The sequence below is a fragment of the Protopterus annectens genome, chromosome 9.part0 (genome assembly GCF_019279795.1).
Source record: "Protopterus annectens isolate FY-2018-M chromosome 9.part0, PAN1.0, whole genome shotgun sequence".
NCBI lineage: Eukaryota > Metazoa > Chordata > Ceratodontiformes > Protopteridae > Protopterus > Protopterus annectens.
Window position 1 is genome coordinate 730,429,825 of NC_056743.1, and position 18,563 is coordinate 730,448,387.

General features: G+C 46.9%; 1 protein-coding gene across 3 annotated transcripts in view; it reads left to right on the forward strand.

Moving 5' to 3' along the window:
- The window catches only part of SNRNP70 (small nuclear ribonucleoprotein U1 subunit 70), a 718,845-nt gene that overhangs the window by 389,902 nt on the left and 310,380 nt on the right, over nucleotides 1-18,563 (forward strand). The window lies entirely within an intron of this gene.

The window sequence follows — 18,563 nt, forward strand, 5'->3', positions numbered from 1 at the left end:
ATCCGCTCCTGGCCACATTAAACCTCATTCCACTAGAGCTGTGGCCACTTCTGTTGCCTTTCATGCTAGGGCTTCCATGGATGATATTTGTGCAGCTGCCACCTGGGCTAAACCCCATATCTTTATCAAGCATTACAAATTGGATCTGATCTCCAGGGGTAGAGCTGTCTTTGGCTCTATGGTTCTCCGGGATGTTCTTCCATGAGAGCCACCCAGATTCTGTAGTAGCTAGGGACTCTGTCCCATCAGTGAGGAATGGAAGAAGATAAACAACTTCTGATAAAGAAGTTGTCTAACCATAACGTTCCGTCTGAGTTGTTTATCTTACATTCATCACACCCTCCCACCTTCCCCCGCCAAAGTCTCCTGGCGGATCTTCGGGTCATTTTGGTGTGTTAGGGTGTTTGCGCAGAGATGGCCTCTGCCTTTGTTTCGGTTTCTTATATATGTTGCTATTGTGTTCTGCTAACTCTATCTGAGGTATGGAATGAAGGGCATTGTGGGTAGTAGCGTGGCTCAAGAGTTTGGTGTACGCTAGCTTGGTATTTGGCTGACTCGTTTCTGAGGGTTCAAAACCGTACCCATCAGTAATGAATGGAAGATCACCAACAACTCAGATGGAACATTATGGTAAGACAACTTTTTTCACTGGGAAAGCCAGGATTTTTCCGATTCAAAAAAGAGGCTTAGGGATTTCTTACTCCTGCCTCAGCAGAGCCCTTTAACTATTCCTCCTGTACTAGACATTGTTGATTTTTCGGAATCTAGTTTGGCACCTGATTCTTTGCCTCCTGCTCCCAGAAAACCTGACCGATATTACAGGATTCCTGAAGCACAGAAGTTCCGTTTTAAAAGTCCTATTGCAGATCCAGAGACGATTTCACAGGGACCCAAGGGCATTAAGGCTTGTACTGTTAAAAATCCTACCCCTTCTGATAGAAACTCCAGGGAGCTGGATAAATGGGGTAAGAAGATATACAATTCTGCAACCTTGGCCATTAGGGCTTTAAACTGCCAGTTTCATATGTTCATATGTTAAAGTATGTTATTGGGTTGCTTATACAGAAAATGATTCCTGACTGTGCAGAAAATAAATAATTACTGGATTTAATGCATTATGCTGAATAGGTTGTTAAACATACTTTGCAATGTGGATTTGATTGATTAGAGGCTTCTTGCAGGGCTGCGGTTACTGGGTCTGTGCTCCGAAGGCATGCTTGGCTTGGGGAGCAATCTTTGCCTGATCATGTTAAAGCTAAATTGCTGGATGTTCCCTTAAATCAGGACCGCCTGTTTGGCAACAAGGCTGAGGAAGTTCTTAAAAAGATGGAAGATAAAGCTAAATCTATGCAAACTGTTAAAGATTTCTTAAGTTCAATCGCCTAGATTTAGTAGGCATTGGCCCTCTAAGAATTGGTCCTTTCCAGCTCCTTCCAGGTCTTTTCAAGCCAAACCCACACAGCAGAAACCCCAGGATGTCCTTCAAGGATGCATCTGCATTCATAACATATGGGTTGTCCTGCCTCAGGCAGCCCTTCGGTCGGCCGGATTCCAAAGTCTGGGTCTGGCCTCGGCTGTCGCACTTTCCCCGACGTCAGAGCGTCTGGGGTGTAAAAGCATCAGCCGACACCATTTTCCTCAGTCTTTCTTGCCGCACGGTGCCCGAAGCAGAAGCTGTTCGCAAGTGCCGGTCGGTCAGATCCAGTGAATTCAGCTAACGAAGACTTCGAAAAAAGCTAAGTACCCCGTTGGGGACTCTTTCTTGCCTCAGTTGATGTCAGACAAAGTAAATAATTGTTTAACTTGTGGGAAACAAATACCTCATAAGGATTTCTATTCCTACTGCCTTCCTTGCTTAGGCCCAGACCACGATGTATCTACCTGTTTAGCCTGTGCTTCCTTCAACCGACGAACTCTTAGACGTCGGTTGGAGTTTGCAGAGGAATTTTTTGGAGCCGCTTTTGCTTATAAAATGCCGTCGGAGACTCCGACTTCGCATATGGTCAAAAAACGCAAGGAAAAGTACCGACACTCGCGGCCCGTGGTTTCGGCTGAAACCACGGCTAGGCCTACCGAGAGTGCCTCAGTTTCGGCCCAGACAGAGTCCTCGGAGATTCCTTCTTCCAAAACCATACTTCCGACCACCGAGGCCTGGGAGGCCCCGGCTGAGTCGGCTTCAGAACTTCCTACCGAAACCAGTGTTCAGGAAATGTCCGACACCATACCTTTGGACATTTCTACTCCTGCACGTGGGGCAGCTAGGCCCCCTGCTTCCATGTCCATTAAGGCCTTTTCAAGGGCTAAAGCTGCCAAACTTTCAAGAGCTTTGCCTGCCAAATCTACCTCCCAGAGGCCTTCCTCTAGTTCACAGATCCTCAGCCTTGCTGAGGATCTTATTTCCTTAATTAGGGGTTCACAACCTCACCCAGACAGGGCCTCTCAACCTCCTCCAGACAAAAGGCCCAGGACTGACCCCTCTGACCCACACTCCTCAGATGATTCCACGGATGGATCTGAGTTGTCAGACCACCAGGAAGGGGCTTACTCGCCTTATGAGGATTCAGATGCTGAGGAATCTATCCCTTCGGCCTCCCCTCCTGAAGAGTTTTCCTTTGGTGAGACTCTACACTCCATGAGAGCATTTTCAATGGCAAGGTCAGGATTTCTCTGATTCTAGAAAAAGATTAAGGACCTTTTTGCATTTGCCTCACCATAGGCCCTTAGCTATACCTCCTGTTCTGAATGTAATTGATGTGTACAATGATGTCAGTACAGCCCCTGATACTCTTCCTCCAGCCCCTGCCAAACCTGACAGATACTACAGGGTCCCGGATTCTCATTTCCATCTGTATAAAGCCCATTCTGCAGACCCAGAAACTATTTCTCAGGGCCCTAAAGGGGTTGCGGCCGCTACTGCCAAAAAATCCTCTACCCTCTGAAAGAGAGTCTAGAGCATTAGAGAGATGGGGAAAGAAGGTGTATACTTCTGCAACTCTTTCTGTCGGGGCATTAAACTGTCATTTTCATATGATACAGTACCAGGAGTATTTGTTAGATGAACTGAATAAGAAACTTTCTTCTCCTGAACCCCTAGACCGTAAATCCCTTCAGGATTTGGTACACAACTCACAACAGGTTAGTAATCATTTCTTAAAATGTGGCTATGATGGACTGGAGGCTTCATTTAGATCAGCTATGACTGGGGCAGTTATTCGTAGGCATGCCTGGCTGAAGGCGCAATCTTTGCCAGACCATGTCAAAGCTAAACTCCTGGATGCTCCAATGGAGAAACAAAATTTATTTGGCTCCTCTGCTCAGGAGATCTTAAAGGCTGAAGAAAAGGCAAAATCTGTGCAAACAGTTAAAGATTTCCTGCAAGTTCAACCACCGAGATTCAGCAGAAACTGGCCTACTAAGAATTGGTCCTTTCCAGACTCGGACAGAGCCCAGAGAGGCAAGAACAGGCGCCCTAGAGGCAGAGGTCAATCGAAGGGCTCCTACAGAGGCAGTCAGTGGCAGCCTGCCAACCAGAGGAGTAGTGCAACAACCACTACACCAGGACAGGCTCAATGACTTAACTCTGATTCCGCCTACCAGGGATCAACTGGAAGCACCCTTGGGTGGAAAGCTGGCTTTATTCTCAAAAAACTGCCATTATATTACAAAGGATACATGGACACTGCAAATAATAGACAAAGGATACAGGTTCCACTTCCACACTTTGCCAAAAAGAAGCGGAATGCCAAACCTTCCACCAAATCAGAGGGCAGAGGCTTTAAGACAAATCAGCAATTTACTTCAGATGAAAGCTATAGAAAAGGTACCATGTTCAGAACAAGGCCAAGGATTTTACTCCAGACTATTCCTTGTACCAAGAAAAGAAAATCATTGGAGGCCTATTCTCGACCTGTCCGCACTGAACACTTATCTCATTGTGCCAAAATTCAAAATGCTGACCCTACAGCAACTTCTTCCCATGTTGGGCAAGGAGTCTTGGTTGGTGACTAGATCTCAAGGAGGCATACCTGCACGTCCCTATTCGACCAAGTTGCAGAAGACACCTCAGATTTCTTGCAGGATCAGAGCATTATCAATTCTCAGCATTGCCCTTTGGCTTATCTACTGCGCCCAGAGTATTCACGAATTGCCTGGCATCACACATTGCAGACTACAGGGAATTCATATTTACCCATACCTGGACGACTGCCTAATACAAGCGGACAACAAGAAAAATTTGATAAAGGACTTAGCCTATGCCATACACCTGCTACAGACCTTGGGATACACAGTCAACATCCAAAAGTCAAGACTAGTACCATCCCAAAGGATAACCTTTTTGGGTGCAGATCTGGACACAACCACCCAAATGGCCTTTCTCACAGAAGAAAAACAAAAACAATTTCCAGAGTACTTCATGATTCTGACAAGACAAACTCGGTTTACTGCAAGGAAAATCCTGCAGGCCCTGGGTTACGTGGCATCCTGCATAATTCTAATACCGCATGCCAGGCTGCATATGAGGAAATTACAATGGTACCTAAGGAGTGTATGGTCTCAACACAGTCACAGTTTAGAAACCATGATACCAATCATTCCATGCCTTCAAAAAGAATTCCTCTGGTGGGCTCAGGCCTGCCAGTCCAACAGAGGGTTGCCTTTCAACAAACCAAAAACAAGGCAGACCTTTCAACAAACCAAAAACAAGGCAGACCATCACCACGGACGCCTCAGACCGAGGATGTGGAGCACACATGGAGGGCAAATGTATCCAAGGCCTATGGCCTCAAGGACAGCTAAGCATGCACATAAACCAAAAGGAAATGCTGGCAGTGAGGCATGCAATCGAGGCATTCAAACCCTTCCTCCAACAAGGACACCTGTTAATAAGGACAGACAACACCACTGTCATGTAGTACATAAACAAGCAGGGAGGCACACATTCTTACCCTCTATGCCGGATGGCTATGAATCTGTGGGAACTATGCCTGAATCTCAATATCCAACTACAGTCCCAATTCGTACCAGGGAAAGAAAATGCACTGGCGGACAGCTTAAGCAGAACTACCATGGATGCACACAAATGGATGCTGCACCCAGACATCTTCCAACTCATAGCAAAGACATGGGGAATGCCGGAGATCTGTTCGCCTCCCCACTCAACCATCAACTGAAGACATTCTGCTCAAGGACATACCACCCACAAGCTTGGAGGGTGGACTCTCTCTCTCTTTCAGCTGGAAAGCCCTAACAGTATATGCCTTCCCACCTCTCCCATTGATGTACAAGGTTCTACTGAAGATCAGGGAGGAACAGCCAAAAGTGATACTAATAGCTCCGGACTGGCCAAGACAACACTGGTATCCATTATTGAGAAGCATGTCTCAGGCAAAATCATGGCCTCTCCCCCTATGGCCTCTTCTTCTGACGCAGAACAATTTCAAGACCCTGCATCCCAACTTGAAAACATTGCAGCTAACTGCCTGGAAAATTCCTTAAAGCCCAATCAAACTGTTTTATCTCAGAGGGTGAAGGACATTATCCTGGAGGCTCGCAGGCCTTCCACAAGGAAGACATATTCAGCTAAATGGAAGAGATTTCTCATTTGGAGCACAACAAAAGGCTCAGATGTCACAGTGGCAAACATAACACATATCCTAGAATACTTAGCAGAATTGTTCTACAATGGCCTGTCCTATTCTTCCATTAAGATTCATGCTTCAGCAATTTCAGCAGAATACAATGTGGATCCACCTATCTTCTCGCACCCTCTCCTCAGACAATTTCTGAGAGGGATCAAAAATATTAAACCTCCAAGAAGACCCCCTCTACCTGCCTGGGATCTCAACTTTGTGCTGGAGAAACTGACACTTCTTCCTTTTGAACCAGCAGCATCTGCGGATCTACAGTTTCTATCTTGGAAAACTGCATTCCTTCTGGCAATCACTTCAGCAAGAAGAGTATCTGAGTTACAAGCATTAATGGCAGTGCAGCCTTTTCTTATTTTCCACCAGGACAGGGTTTCACTAGGAACCAATCCTACTTTTATGCCAAAGGTGGTATCTAGGGTATCCTTGAACCAAGCTATTCACTTGCCTACGTTCTTCCCTAATCCACAGAATAGAGGGGGGAAACTTTTGCACACCCTGGATATACACAGACAACTACGCTACTACTTGGACAGAACAAAAACTAGCAGAAAAACTGACCAACTTTTTGTAGCATATGCAACTGGGGTGCAAGGAAGAGCAATTTCCAAACAGACAATTTCAAAATGGATAGGAAATTGCATTCGATTGTGTTACTCCTTTCATGGAAAGACAGTTCCTGAAAACATCAGGTCTCACTCCACAAGGGCCACGGCCACCACTACAGCCTTCCTACGAGGGGTGGCTACCAAGGACATTTTAGAAGCTGCTACTTGGAGCTCCGTGCATACATTTGCCAAGCATTACAATCTACCTTTATACTTTAGATCTAGAGCAGGGTTTGCTACTGCAGTCCTGCAGGGGATCTTAACTACACCATCCTTTTCTTAGTACCTCCTCCCCCAGATTGGCTATGGTATTCTACCCATATGTTATGACTGCAGATGCATCCTTGAAGGACATGGTACAGTTTTGTACCTACCATAAATGTAGATGTCCGATAGGTATGCATCTGCAGTCAGGATTACCCTCCCTCCTTCCCCTCTGTGGTATTCCTAGGGTATTTACTCCTCTTTTAGCTAGCTGGGGGGAATCTATTATGGTGTATTTGTTTGTTTATACATGTATATAATTTGCAAATGTTTGGAACTTTTCAGCATTTATCCAAATTTAGCCTTCCTAGAGGGCACCTGGCATCTGGGGCAAGAAAAATTGAGGAAATTGGCGTCGGCTGATGCTTTTATACCCCATACGCTCTGACGTCGGGGAAAGTGCGACATCAGCCGAGGCCAGACCCAGACTTTGGAATCCGGCCGACCGAAGGGCTGCCTGAGGCAGGACAACCCCTATGTTATGACTGTAGATGCATCGGACATCTACATTTATGGTAGGTACAAAACTGTACTTTTTAGTCCCAAGGTGGACACAAGACTAAGCAGTGGGGGGTGTCCGCACACAAATCGGGGAGTAGTAAGACCCCCCCCCCCCCCAATGGAAAACTGTCTCAATGACTTTTTTTAAAATTTTCAAGAACTTCCCAACTGAATGTTTCTTTAGGCAGAAGGATTGGTTTGCAGGCCAAAAACTGGGAACTCATTACCCTGGACAAATGGGATGTTCATGTGTTTCACTGTTGCAGTCATTGCTCTTGGGTTAACCTGCTGGCAGGCTACCCTCAGTCAGCCAGAATTCCAAAGTCTAGGTCCGACGTCGGTTGCTGCCAACTCTTCCCGGACGTCAGTGCGCTAGGGGTATAAAAGATGCAGCAGACGCCATTTTCTTCAGTCTTTCTTGCCGCGCAGTGCCTGAAGCAAAAGCAGTTGGCAAGTGCCGGTCGGCCGACTCCTGAGATTTTCAAATCCGAATTTCATAACCGAAGTCTTCATTAAAGCTAAGTACCCCATTGGGGAAACTTTTTTCTTGCTCCAGACCGGTCAGAAAAAGTTAACAATTGTATTTCTTGTGTGAAGCAAATACCTCATATGGATTTTCACTCTTACTGTATTCCTTGCCTAAGCCCTTATCACAATGCTGCTAGGTTTAACCAAAGCACTATTAAGCATCTGTTTGATTTTGCATTTCATTACTTAGGCCGAAGATTTAACTATATAATGCCGTCGGATCAGCCGATGACCACAAATTACAAAAAAACGCAAGGACAAGGAAAAGGATAGGCATCTGAGGTCCAAAACCGATGAGGCCTCTGCTAGGCTGTTCGCCGGTTCTCAGTGATGCACTTTCGCAGCCCCTGGCGTCCGCTACCTCAGAGCCACAGGCCGTTTCTGACTCCCACATGGAGCCGACTGGGCCTCTGGATACTTAAGGTATTGGACACTCGGAAATCATTTTTTCAGATGGGTCCAGAGCCGTTGAGCAGGCATAGGCTTCTGAGGGTGTCTTCAGACCTACACAACTATATATTAAGCCATCTTCAGCTTCAAAGACAGACTAAAGCAGCTCTAAAGACAAAGAAACAAGTACAGCATTCTCCTACTCAGACTTCCATGCCTAAAAAACAGATGCTCAAAATGGCAGAAGACCTAATTACTTTGATCAGGGGCTCTCATCCCTCTCCTGATAAGAGGCCTAGGCAAGAGACAGAGTATGGTTCTTCTGATCAGATTTCTATTTCCTCTGATTCCTCTTCTGAACAGGATTATTCCATGCTTCCTTATGAGGATTCTGATGCTGAAGAATCCATTCCTTCAGCTTCTCCTGCTGAGGATTATTCTTTTGAGGAAACCCTGCATACCATGAGGGAGCATTTCCACTGGGAGAGCCAAGATTATTCTGAATCTAAGAAAAGGCTCAGGGACTTTCTTCTACTTCCTCAGCACAGACCCCTTGCTATTCCACCTGTTCTAGACATTGTAGATTTATTTTCAGAGTCTCTACCTCCTGCTAAGCCAGACAGATACTACAGGGTCCCAGATTCTCAAATTCCTTTATAAAAACCCTGCTGCTGACCCAGAAACTATATCTCAGGGTCCCAAAGGGGTTAAAGCTTCCACTGCAAAAAACCCTGTCCCCTCTGATAGGGATTCTAGGGCTCTAGACAGATGGGGGGAAAAAGTCTACACTTCTGCTACCTTGGCTGTAAGGGCTTTAAATTGTCAGTTTCATATGCTTAAATATCAGCAATATTTACTGTCTCTGCTTAAACCGAAATTGTTGACCAATACTGAATGTTCAGAGAGCAAGGAATTGCAGGATTTATTGCATGCAGCTGAACAAGTGGGAAAGCATACTTTGCAATGTGGTTATGATACACTGGAGGCCTCTTGCAGGGCCGCTGTTATAGGTTCTGTTATTAGAAGGCATGCTTGGTTAAAGGAACAGAATCTGCCTGATCATGTTAAAGCAAAATTATTAAATGCACCATTACAGCATAATACCTTGTTTGGTACTAAAGCAGAAGAGGTGTTGAAAAAATTGAAGGATAAAGCAAAATCCATGCAGACAGTTAAGGATTTCTTAAAGGTACAGCCACCCAGGTTTAGCAGGAACTGGGCTTGTAAAAATTGGTCCTTTTCAGTGTCAGACCACAAAGAGGCAGATACAGGCGTCCCAGAGGCAGATCTCAGCCCCAAGGCTCATACAGGCCTAAACAATGGGGTGCTCCTACCTCCAAAAGGGGAGAAGACAAAACAACCTTTCAGGAAACAGTCCCAATGACTTTCCTCTACCACATCAAAGCCCTTTTCTTTTGGCAGCCCCCTTGGGAAAACTAGCACTTTTTTCATCAAATTTGGCAAATGGTTACCCAAGACAAATGGGTCCTGAACATAGTGTCCCAAGGCTACAGGTTCCATTTTCACACTCTACCAAGGTCAAAAGGTATGCCAGACCTGCCACACAATCAGTGGGCAGAGGCGCATAAACAAATTACAGCCCTCATGGATATGAGGGCCATTCAGCAAGTACCACAACAAGAGCAGGGGCAAGGATTTTACTCCAGATTTTTTATAGTACCCAGAAAGGACAAAACCTGGAGACCAATACTGGACCTGTCTATACTAAATACGTTTCTGGAAGTTCCAAAATTCAAGATGTTGACTACAGCAGCTACTGCCCATGCTGGGCAAGAAGGCTTGGCTCGTAACGTTGGACCTAAGAGGCATACCTGCATGTTCCAATCGCACAATCTTGCAGAAGATACCTCAGATTCATAGCTGGCTCAATGCATTACCAATTCTCTGGACTGCCCTTTGGCTTATCTACTGCGCCCAGGGTCTTCACAAAATGCCTGGCACCAGTAATTGTGTTTTGCAGACAGAGGAATTCAAATATATCCCTACTTGGACGACTGCCTAATTCAAGCAGAGAACAGACGTTCTTCTAAAGCATCTGGCGTTTGTAAAAAGATTACTAATTGGCCTAGGGTACACAGTAAACGAAAATAAATAAAAACTAGTGCCCTCTCAAGAGATATTCCTGGGTGCAAGCTTCAATACAACTGCCCAGATGGCTTATCTCACGCCAGACATGCAAAAACAACTTCAAGGATTTGGCAACAAAAACTCCCTTATCTGCATGAAAATCCTGCAGGCCTTGGGTTTCATGGCATCCTGCATTCTACTAATTCCATATGCCAGACTGCATATGAGGAAACTACAATGGTATCTAAAAAGTGTTTGGACTCGGCGTTGCCACAGCCTGGAGACAGTCTGCACTCATTCCCTGCCTGCAACAGGAGTTTCGATGGTGGGCAGAAGCCTGCCACCACAACAAGGGTCTGACTTTCAGTTTACCCACAGGCCAGACAGACACAACGGATGCATCAGATTATGCCTGGGGGGCCCATATGTCAGAAAAATGTATTCAGGGCACATGGCCTGCAAACCAGATGCATCTTCATATCAATCAAAAAGAGATGCTAGTGGTTCAAAATGCCCTGACAGCTTTCAAGGACCTGCGTCATCCAGGACAACTACTGATAGACAGACAATACTACGGTCATGTGTACATAAACAAGCAGGGAGGTACACATTCCTACCCCCTCTGCAAACGAGCAATGACCTTATGGGACAGCATTGACTTCCAAGTTCACCTGCAAGCACAATTCCTGCCAGGAAAAAAATACTCTGGCAGACGAACTAAGCAGAAACCTCATGGATCCCCACGAATGGAAACTGGATCCACAAGTCTTCAGCATAACAAGGAAATGGGGATGCCCAGATATAGATCTATTTGCCTCTCCTCACAACTGCCAATTGCGGAGGTTTTGCACAAGGATTTATCACAAGCAAGCATGGAAAGTGGGCACCCTATCCTTCAGCTGGAAAAATCTGACAGTATATGCCTTTCCTTCCCAAGGTACTTTTAAAGGTCAGACAAGAGAAGCCAAAAATGATACTGATTGCACCAGACTGGCCACGCCAGCACTGGTACCCAATCCTAAAGAGCTTGTCTCAAGGTTCAGCATGGATATTGCCTCAAACTTCTCACTTGATGACCCAACAAAACAATCTGATCATGCACAGCCAACTCAGGACCTTAAATGTGGCAGCATGGCGGATAATGTAGCCATTCAGAACACTCCTCTTTCAAAAGCTGTTATGGATGTTATCTTGGAGGCCAGGAGGCCCAGTACCAGAAAATCTTGCGCAGAAAAATGAAAGAGATTCTGTGCTTGGAACCAGGAACAAGGGATTGACACATGTGTTCCAAATATTCCTCGGATTTTACAATACCTAACTGAGATGCTGAACAAAGGCCTTTCATTCTCGTCATTTAAGATTCATGCCTCTGCCATTTCAAGCCATTTAAATACGGAACCACCTGTCTTTTCTCATCCTTTAAGGCAGTACCTCAGAGGGGCCAAAAACATTAGGCCTCCAAGGAGAGCACCAATTCCGGCCTGGGACCTCAATTATATTTTGGAAAAACTCACACTTACACTGCCTCCTTTTGAGCCAGCATCAACAGCAGATATAAAATTCTTATCCTGGAAAACAGCTCTGCTCCTAGCAATAACCTCTGCAAGACGAGTCTGAGTTACAAGCACTCATGGCAATTGAACCTTTTATCATTTTTCATCCGGACAGGGTTTCTCTGAGGACAAACCCTACATTTATGCCCAAGGTGGTATCCAGTGTGGCCCTCGACCAAACCATTCACTTGCCTACCTTTTACCCAAATCCACAGAACAAGGGTGAGAAAATTCTGCATTCTTTGGACATGCACAGGCAGTTACGTTTCTACTTGGACAGAACTAAAGCTTTCAGAAAGACTGAGCAACTTTTAGTGGCATATGCTGCAGGATCGCAAGGAAAGGCTATCTCAAAGCAGACTATTTCAGAATGGATAGGACACTGCATTCATTTCTATTCACAGCATGGCAAGTCAGTGCCTAAGGGCATTAGACCACATTCTACCAGGGCAGCAGCCACCTCTGCAGCCTTCCTCAGAGGAGTACCAACCAAGGATATTTTGGAGGCTGTAACTTGGACTTCAGTGCACACCTTTACTAAGTACTACCGCTTACCTCTTTACTCTTTGCCACTGCAGTTCTGCAGGGCCTTATAGCCACTCCCAATTCTATTTAGACCCAGACGCCCAACCTCAGCTTTGGGATTCAACCCAAGTGTAATGACTGCAACAGTGAAACACGAACATAGTACAGTTGTGTATCTACCATAAATGTAGATGTTCGAGTGTATTCACTGTTGCAGTCCTGGTTACCCACCCACCATTCCCCTTTCTTTGCTGCGACTTATCTGTACTTCTCTATCTTATACAACCTATGTGGTGTATTTGCTTGTAGACAAAGGTATTGTTTGATCTGAAGTAGGATATTCATTTGTCTGCAACCTGTGGGTTATGGATCCGATATCGGATCCGAACCGGCATAGTTTTACAGCTATGGATCCAAGCTCTCAGCTCCTCCCCTCACCCATAATGCCCTGCTCTACCCTCATGACCTCAGATCTTGTTTGCCGCGCTGGTAACTGGATGTGGTTCTCATAGCTCTCAGCTAAGTGGATTTTTTCTTGTTCAAGAATAGAATATTTTTGGTTTCTTTAAACTTTTTGTGTGAAAGTTGTAGGTTTCCTATCATTATTGACTGTTTTAGTTTAATTTAATTTTCAGTAGTATATTTTATCCGTGTGTGTGAGGCCTGTGTGCTTCTTTATTACTTTATTGTTTTAAGTTACTTCTGTAACTTTTGGTTAGCTTTAGTGACTATGGCTGAACAGCCTAAGTCAATATTCTCAGTGTGGCCATAAGCTCTGGCATAGCTGGTGGCTCGATTGTGTTTAAGTGTCTTGGGGTTGAACACCTCACATCTGGTTGTTCCATTTGTGCAGGGTTCAACCCCAGGAGGTCCAAGCTGGTCTTGGCGGGTCTTGGGAACTCCTGCGGCTGCAGCTGTTCCCCGGTAGCACCTCCTGCTCCTGGGACTCAAACTCCCGCTTCAGGACAGGAGAGGGATGCATCTAAAAGGACCGGAGGGCGGGCGAGACCTCTGTTTCGCCCGCCAGCCAGCTTCTCCCGGCTTCCTGTCGGTCTCCTCCTTCACCTGTGTGCTTCTCACGGGTCCTGAGGAGGAGGAGGCTATCGAGGAGGCATTCCAGGCCTACCTCGGTAGCCTAGATCTACCCATAGCTCGATGCTGATCTGGACGGATGATGAAGGTTCATCCAGGCCCAGATGCAGATGGAGCCTCCCTCTCGGGGAGCTCAACACCCTTTTCAAGCCCATTGCTCCTTCTCCGACCGGTTCGGAGCAACTGGAGCAGCCGGGGAGGTCGGGCCGATAGTACTTGGTGCCGGATCCGACCATGCCCTCGGACCCGATCTCGGAGCCTGGATCGATCGGGGATCAGTGCTCGATGTAGTGGAGAGGGCTCTGTTGAGGGTCTCCCCTCTGCACTGGGCCAGGCTTCCACCATCCGGCCCCTGGGACAGCCCGTTTCTGTGCCCCAAGTTGCTCCCATGGAGCAAATTGCTGCTGAGGACTCCTCTGACAGCCCCCAGAGGAGGCTCGCAGCACACATGCGGCAAAAGGAGGCACATTGACTCTGAGTCTCTCACTGAAGACACGGACTTGGAGGAAGGGGAAGGCTCCCCGGTCACCCCGAGGATGTCCTTCGGAGACATCATGGAAATCTCTCTCCAGGGGGGGTGGTCTGCCCCAAGTCTTCCTCGGACGAGTCCGTGTTCTTGGAGGCATTTACCTCTTGGGTGTCCCCGACCCCTGGTGGACCTTATTACCACCAGGCGTGGAAGGAACCGGACACCGTGGAGCCAATTCCCAAAAGACCTGATAAAATCCTTAGCCCGCCTTCTGACAGGACCCATTGCAGTAAGGGGCCTCCTGTAGATGCCATGTTGATGGCGGCCACAAAGAGGAACTGGCTCAGGAGAGTCCTCAGTCCACCCGAGCAAGGAGTCTCGGATGATGGACCAAGCGGATGTTCAGTTAGTCCATTTCGGAGGAGGACAGAGCTCTGCACTCCACCAAAATGGCCACTCTTAGGTCAGTCACAAATACTTCTATGCTACTCTCCCATGCTACGGAGGGACAGGACTGGTCACTGGCGTCAGGCCTGGCTCCGCCACTGCTCTTTTTTTTTCTTCTTTCTTCAGCTCTTGTAACGCCCCTTTGATGGTTCTGCTCTGTTTGGCAAGACCGTGCGAGGCGTTGACCCAGGCTGTCTGCGAATCCGCTTCTCTGCACCCCAGAGGCCCTATTCTAGGAACCAAAAGGGTCAGAAGAAGATGTGGTTGCAGTCCCAGCCTGCTCGGACAACCAGTCCTTCCGTGGCAGAGGAGGACAGGAACCTTTCTGAGGTTGCCGACTGCTCTACTCTGGAGGCAGTCGGGGCATGGGAGTCCATAACATCGGACCGCTGGGTTGTCCAAATCATATCCAGGGATATCGCATTCCTTTCCTTCACCTTCCAAAGATGAAGTCCCTCCCAGGCCCCACCCGGTCAAAGGGAGCGCTTTTTGAGACACACGTCAAAAAGAGGCCGCTTTGGCAGAAATTGGCCATCTGCTAGAAAAGAGCCATCCAGCCCGTTCCCCAGACCAGATCAGATCAGGGTTCTACTCCAGGTTCTTTTAGTGCCAAAAAACTAAGACCAATCCTAGACCTCTCTCTCTTGAATCTGGCAGTCCCCAAAGAAAAATTCCGAATGGTCACTCTACAATCTATTCTCCCCTTCTGGGAGAAGGCCACTGGATGTGCTCGATAGATCTCAAGGCCAGCGTACTACCACATCCTAATGGACAGGAGGTTTCTCCTGGGAGCCAGTCACTACCAGTTCGGTCCTTCCCTTTGGTCTCACCACAGCCCCAGGGTGTTTACCAAAGTACTAGCAGTGGTAGCGCCCACCTGAGGCTTCAGGGGTGCAGGTCTTTCCCTACCTGGACGACTGGCTCCTTACCGCTCAACAAGGCATCTACTTCTCTCGTTGTGAGACTCCTTTCTCCATCTTGCTCCATTTCTGGGCATCACAATAAATACAAACAAGTCCAACCTGGCACCCACTCAGCTCTTAGATTTCATAGGGGCCAGACTAGACACAAGGAGTTTACGAGCCTTCCTCACTGCGGACAGAGTTCTAAATCTGCAGCTCCAGGTGCGGGCCATTCTCCATTCATGTTCTGTTCCAGCGAGTTGGTCCTGAGGGCTCTAGGGTCCATGGCCGTCAATAGCACTTCTTCCTCTTGCCAGGCTCAATATGCATTCTACAGTGGACGCTCTTAGTACAGTGGTCATACCTTGCTCTCCCATGCATCATCCCATAGCGATCAGCAAGGCTTGCAAGCGGTCCCTCTTGTGGTGGCTCCACTCCCGGATCTCCACTTCTCCCCTCGCCACGGTGACCACGGACGCCGGTGGGGGCACTGCGATTCAGAGACCTTACTGCATATCAATGTTCTAGAGATGAGAGCAGTGCTCTTAGCGTTGCTAGCACTTCAGGACTTTCTTCCTTGGGAACAATATTCAATCGGACAATATGTCTGTTGTCTGGTACATCAACAAGCAAGGGGAACAAGGTCTTACCCTCTTTGTCGAGGCCATGAGAGTTTGGGAATGGGCAATCTCTCGGTCCAACATCCTAGCGGACAAGCTCAGTCGCACCATTCTGACCCCTTACGAGTGGTCTCTCAATTGTCAAGTAGCGGACATATTCATACGGTGGGGAACCCCTTCATGCGATCTTTTGCTTCTCCCTCAAACACCAAGTGCGACAGTTTTTCTAATACCTCCTCCCGGAGGTACCCCAAGGCAGCTCTGGTGCATGCTTGGCCACCCGGTCTTCTGTATGCCTATCCACCCTTGCCTCTGATGCTGCAAGTTCTTCAGAAAGCCTCTCGGGTGGGTTGCAGAATGATTCTCATTGCTCCGTTCTGGCCTCGACAGATCTGGTTCCCTTCCTAAGGTCTCACTCGGTGAATCCTCCTTGGATTCTAGATCCCATTCGGATCTGATATCCCATCCATCCTGCATTCCTCCACGAATCTGGACAGCCTGAAGCTGACCGCTTGCTCCAGTTCCACTCTTGATAAGGACTCGGTATTTCTTCACGGTAAAGGCTATTTTGGTGGCGCTCATAAACCATCCACTAGAAAGGTTTACAAGCAAATGGAAACGCTCTCTGTGTGGGGCGGAGCGCAAGGCCTAGATCCTTCACAGTTCCTCTCCCGTAGTGCTTGATTTTCTAACCTCTCTCTTTAATGATGGTGCCAGCAGTTCCACAGTCAAAGTTCAACTGGCGGCAATTTCTCACTATCACATTGGTCAAGAGTCTAATCCTCTTATGTCAGCCAAATTGTGCAAAACTTTTCTTAAGGGTACTTTCCTTCTCAGGCCCCTATAAAGCAAGCAGTTCCTCCTTGGGACCTTTCTTTGGTCCTACAGGCCTTGACCAGCGGCTTGCTACAGTGGACCTCAAATTCTTGTCTTACAAGACAGCCTTTTGGTAGCCATTACATCAGCCAAGAGAGTTTCTGAACTTCAAGCTTTATCAGCTAAACCTCCTTACTTGGTTTTTATCCGGACGTGTCTCCCTCAGGACCAACCGTCCTTCCTTCCTAAAAAGCAAACATCAATCAATCCATTAACCTCCCTGTTTTCTTCCCTAAGTATGAAAACAAAGGTGAATATAGGCTACACTCACTAGATGTTCACAGGCAACTAAGATTTTATCTCAACAGGACAGCTGGTCATAGGCAATCCGACCAGCTGTTTATTTCCTTTGCAAAATTCAATTTGGGCAAGCCAATTTCCAAAGTTTCTCTGTCCGCTGGATTTCACAGTGCATTTTATTGGCTTATCAGCGCCCAGGAGGCAGAAGGCCGGAGGTGTTCATGCCCATTCAACCCGGTCAGTATCTACCTCAGCAGCCTTCAAGGCTAGGATTCCTCTAGATGATATTTGTGCAGCAGCGGCTTCATCTCATACATTTATTTCTCACTATAAGTTGGATCTTGCATCTAGGGTAGAGCATCCTTTGGCTCGGTGCTCAGGAATATCCTTCCATGATGGCCAAGATTCAGGTAGCTGGGGACTCTGTCCACAGGTTGCAGACAAATGAATATCCTACTTCAGATTTAGAAGTTATGTACTCACCATAACGTTCCATCTGAGTAGGTGTATTCATATCCCCTGGCCTTTCAGTTTCCTGCATATTACTTGTTACCCTTTTGAGGGTATTGTTGCTTGATCTGAGGTCATGAGGGTAGAGCAGGGCATTATGGGTGAGGGCTGAGCTTGGATCCATAGCTGGAAAACTATGCATCCATAACCCACAGGTTGCAGACAAATGAATACACCTACTCAGATGGAACGTTATGGTGAGTACATAACTTCTAATTTTAGTGCATGCTTTTATAAGCAATGTTTTTAGCCTACCCTGTTGGGGGTACCTGATATCTGGGGCAAGAAAAACTGAAGAAAATGGCGTCGGCTGCATCTTTTACACCTCTGGCGCACTGACATCAGGGAAGAGGCGACAGCATCCAACACCAGACCAGGACTTTGGAATTCAGGCCGACTGAGTAGCTTGCCAGCAGGATAACCCAAGTGTAATGACTGCAACAGTGAATACACTACAACATCTACATTTATGGTAGATACACAACTGTACTTTTCCCTGTGTATTTCTGGATTTATCCCAGATTCTGCTGAGATTTTTCCTTGATAGGTTGCAGTAGCAGCTGTAGCCCCTGTGGAAAGCATAGCTGTCACCATTCTTAGGGGAGTTTCTACCCAGAACATCCTATTGACAACAGCTTTGGGCCTTTGTCTCCACATTACCAAGTACTACAATGCAGTGTTTATACTCAGGGCCAAGACAGGATTTGAATTTGCCATTCTGTACACATGGATTTCCGTGGGGTGGCTGTTGGTCAACCTCCCAGCTCTGGTTATTCTTCCCCTCAAGTTTCATTACTTAAGCAGTGAACTATGAAGGGCACAATACAGTTATCTACTTACCATGAATGTACATTTTGGGAGTAGTTTCATTTTGTTGCAGCACAGTTTCCCTTCCTTTTACCCTCCTCTTAGATCTAGGGTTAAGGTGGGTACCCCTCTTTCTTTCCACCTCCAGATAAGTCTCCAGTCCATTCCATAACACGTCTTTGGGTGTATCTGACAAGTTGTGCTCTGGGTATCCAGGAAAGAGAGAGGAGTTTGATAGTTCTGAAGATAGCACTGACTGGCTATCCTTTATACTGTTGCCCTCCCCTTCTGACGTCAAGACGTTATCTGCAAGCAAGTTTGGAGGGGGGGGGGTGAAATCTATGGTATACAGGCCAGCCGTGGAATTCTGTAGGTAGGAAGCTCCAAGAGTTGCCAGTGCAGCAATGAAGATACTGTAACATTTACATTTATGGCAAATTCCTAATATAACTGCACTTTATGGTGAGTGCTCATGCAACTGTATATTCTGACTTGGCC